Source organism: Zonotrichia albicollis, chromosome 10, assembly GCF_047830755.1.
Source record: "Zonotrichia albicollis isolate bZonAlb1 chromosome 10, bZonAlb1.hap1, whole genome shotgun sequence".
Taxonomy (NCBI): Eukaryota; Metazoa; Chordata; class Aves; order Passeriformes; family Passerellidae; genus Zonotrichia; species Zonotrichia albicollis.
The window spans coordinates 16,646,551-16,651,049 of NC_133828.1; positions in this window are offsets into that span (position 1 = coordinate 16,646,551).

Sequence of the window (4,499 nt, forward strand, 5' to 3'; positions counted from 1 at the left end):
TCCAGGTTTCTGCCTGTTTTGGGGAAGAGTAAAGGCTAGGTTTCATCAAAGTCTTTTTGCATTACCTGTATGCTTATAGGTCTTTGTGATGCATCTGTATCTTCCAACTGATTATAATTAGTGCACTGTTTTATTTACATAGGATTAATGTAATTCAAATGACTAGATGAAGTTCTTTGATCTCCAGGGTACAAGAGGTGAGATTATGATGATTTACGATTTTAAACAGTCGCTTCTGGCCATAAAATCTATTCATTTGAAAATCAATAGAAAGATATCACTTGCCGTGTTGATGAGATAACTTCCTCTGCCACTCAGCCCTGACCCTACTCTCCTAGCTTGCACCATCCTATCAAGTTTGGATACCTTTTTTTTCCTGGACTCTCTTCTCCACCTGATTCTGTGCAGCCCTTCTGTGTGTCTGGGGTACTCTCCTCTTAATTTGAAGCCACTTTCAAATTTATATTCTCCAAGCATGCAAACTCTTCTTCAATACTCTTTTCCCAACCATGCATTCAGTCAGATGGTGCAGCTGCCAAAAATATATGCATCTCCATATTTGTTCTTTGTTGCATTGGATGGATTTATAGGTGCAGTGTATGAGAGACTGTAAGCTTTCTGATCTCTAACAAGGGCTGTTGTCTGTTCAGCAAGTCCTGCCCATTGCACAATGGCATGAATATTTATGATGCTAAATAATAATGCTTCCCTCTGACCCTCTTCATCAGCAGATCTAACATTGCTTCACTGAGGAAGCAGTCGAATCATTATCCTAATATCCAGATGGGGAAACTGAGGTGCTGCAAGGTGAAATAACTCATCCAGTGTCAGCAAAGAAGAGCTAGAAAGGGAATGCAGCTGTCTCTGTCCCCAACTACACGGTACAGCCACTAGATCCTGCAGCCTTCTCAATGACAGCTCATGAAATTTCTCTTTTATGCAATGCATTCTTCTCTATTAACAGCAAGCAATTCCAGTGTTTTCTTCCCAGGTATTAATAGCGTCCCTGAGAAATATGCTTCAACATGCATTTTCAGCAGTATTTGTGTGTGTTGTGCCCCAGCCAGCAGCTGTGACCTGCTGGGAGGAGAACAAACTGGGGCAGGGTTGTACCCACACCCTTGCACTGTGCTCCTGTGCTCCAGCACCCCTCCACTCCTCCAGTGGCAGTCGGGGAGGTTGGGACCGACCACGGAGATGTTCCGCAATACCAGCTGCTGTGTTGGCAGCCTTGGAGTTGCCTCTGGGTCCGACTTACTGTCTTGTCTCCTTGAATATAATTGCTCACTGCTGATGGTTTTTTTTTTTTCCTTTCCCTTTGATTCTGTAGCGCTTGTACCCTACTCAGATTCTCATCAATCTCACAATCTGGGGAATCTGAGGAAACAGAGAACTGATCATCTGCAGACTTCTTCTGTACATTATGAAAGTGTCCCTGTGCCATGTGTGATTCCAATCTCTTTTTCCTTTAATCAGACAGAACATCAGTGTGTCAGGCTGCACCAGTCAGGTCTGTGTGCTGGGTGGGGAAGGACAGAGCCGCTTCTGCGGAGCTGCCCCCGGCTCCCTGGAAGTGATGGCACATCTCTGGCTTCCCCCTCCCTAACCCTCCACCTCCCCACCCTGCTCAGCTCAGCCTTGCAAATGCTCCATGGCAGGGCATGTTCCATGTTCCATGCCTGCTGGGGCAGGCTGCCTGAGCAGCACTGGCTGCAGGGAGTCTTGGAGGAGCGGCAGATCGCGTCTGCCTGGCAGCCTGCGTGTGCAGCAGGTGAACCCATTCCTCGCTCTTTGGAGGTCCCCAGGGACCAAATCACTCCGTGGAATTGGCCAGAATTGTAATGATTCCCACTCACGTACCTTAGCATGGTGGTAGAACAAGCATAAGGAGAAGGTTGGGTGGGTTTACGTGGGTGCAAGGGTGCTCTTTATACATTAGATTGGAAGGGTTCATCACAAGCTTTCCAGCATTCTGTAGGGCCTCTGTCATGAAGATCAGACTAGGCAGTCCATACTAGGTAAGGGCATTCAATTTTGGCATTTATTCCCTAGCTTGTGAGCATTTTTGGAAGGAAAGGAGATCTGACATAAAAGTGAAATTCTGTCACCTTCATCTTTTTTTAGTGTTTTATTCACTTAGTGTTACAATTTTTTGCTTTTACCTACCTGTACTCTCAGTACACTACAACCATTTCAATACTGAATGGAACAGCTATAAAATTAACACAACTCTGTTCATCCCTCCCTTCCCATTTGTGCAGGGCAACATCTGAAGGACACTTTTACCTCCAGATGTCAGGATATGTGGGAGAGGGAGCAGACTCAGAGCTTGTGTGTCCTCTGTGGGATGTAAGCAGAAACAGTACCTAGACAGGAAAGTGTTTGAATGTTAATGATAGGACAGTGCTAAAAAACACTTTAGAAACACTTCGCTGCTTTTTTTTGCTGGGGAAATCTCAATTTGTTGGCTGCCACTGGCTTTTTGCCCAGCATTCTCAGATCTGCTGGTGAAGGGAGATGGCAGAGCACGTTTGTCCTATTCCTCTTCCCCAGAGTGAGATGCCAGACTGGAGCAGATATGCTGCTGTTCCTAAGGACACACTGCAGTGGAGACTACAGTCTGTTCAACCCTTTCTACACCTGCCTTGATATATTCAGTAGCCCAGGGCAGGGCTGAGTTAGACCTCACTCACTAGCAGCCCCTGGAAGCAGAGCTAAGTGCTGTGAGAATCTCCACAAATCCATTGGGATGCTCCTGGAGCAGTGGTGTTAGTCTCCCTATCACTAGGATACTCACAGCCCCAGGCATGCACTGTCCCTGCATCACAGCACTGCCCTGGGTGGACTTCAGCAATGTCCAGGAGCTTCTTGTGGGAGAAGGGATTAGTGTTGAGCACCCCTGGTTAAAATTTGGCTTTCCACCTTGATGTGCATTGTTCCTGCTCCTTTTCTACAGGAGTGGCTGAATTTCTGTAGCATGGTCTATAAAGTATTTAGGACGGAAAGTCTATAGAAGTGTGATACTAATAATATTTTACAGCTTTAATTACCATGATTGTAGTGCCTAGAGGCGTATGCAAAAACATTTTGAGTGGGTGGAGGGGAGGCAGTGCTGTGAACATTTTTGTGGTTTTGCTGGGCAATGCGCAATGGAGTTTTCTCATGGGAACCACAGCATGCCAGGGAGAAGAGCTGCCTCTGCCTCCTCATCTGCCCTGCTGGGATACTGGGATCTTTGGGATCACACCCCAAAGATAGACAGCCCCAGTCACTCCAGTTCTGGGGACAAGCTGTGCTGACCGACACTGCTCTGCAGAGGGGCTCTGGGGCAGGTGCTGCCCGTTCCTCCAGGCTGTTTTCCCCCAGGCATCATCCCTTTTGTGCAGCCAGCTTCATCCGCGGGGTGATTTCGGATTGGGCAAGCGCTGATTTGGGGCCGGGCCCTGCCAGCAGGCTGGGGAGCGGCGCAGACGGAGCTCCCGCCAGCCGCCCACCCGAGCAGCCGTGCCTGCGTGGGCAAGCCGGGGACACACAGAGGGCTCCTGTGTGACACCCACCCGCGCCCTGCCCCGCTGCCAGCGCGCCCAGCACCGCCGGGAAACTGGGAAATAGCCCGTGCAAGTTCTGAGAGCTTGGGTGGTACAAAAGGAAAAGGGTGCTTGCGTTTCCCCAGCATCCTGCATGCTTAGAACTTTTTCAGACTTTGTTCCTAGGTAATTTATTAATTTTTGGACTCTTTTATTTAGTTTTAGTGACAGTGATGTGACATAGATGTATAAAGCGTCAGCCTTCTATTGGAAAAAACTGAAGGAGAAATTTGGTTTTGTTTAGAGCTGTTCACCAAGGAGCCAGGTCATCACTCTGCCTCCTGCCCGGCCTGACCCTGCTCAGACAAGCAGCCAAGGTATGGATGAGAAAGCAAGGGAAAAGGAAAGGAAACCCTGTGTGAAAGGTATTCCCAGCTCTAGGTGGGACTGGACGTTGCCTACAGGACAAGCTTATTTTATTGAGGCTTTTTTTCTCCTCACTCGCTATTTTTTTCTACACATAATGTTTTTTTCTTCTGTTGTTATCGGCACTAAATATGAGTTAATTTATTACTTATTACTTAATTTTATCACTGAAACATTACTTAATTTTATCACTGAAACATTACTTAAAAACTCATCGTTTAGCCAATTCTCCATCAGTAAAACAACTACACGCTCCGTTTCTCCTCGCTCCAATTGCCACTTGGTACTTTCGCACCGGTTTCTGCGTGTCGCACCCCAGGCCGGCCCTTTCACTCAGCGGTGTGCCCGGCCGCCAGGGCGGCTCGGCGCGGTTCCCGGGCTGTTTTCCCGAGGCAGGCCCGTGGGGATCCGCGCAGTTCCCGCGGGGGCGGCGCGGGGGGGTCGCGGCCGCGGCGCGCTCCGGCCGCTGGGGGGCGCTGCCGCTGCCGGTGCCGCCCCCGCCGGGCGCTGCGTCACGCGGCGGCCGCGCGTGGGCGGGCGGCGGAG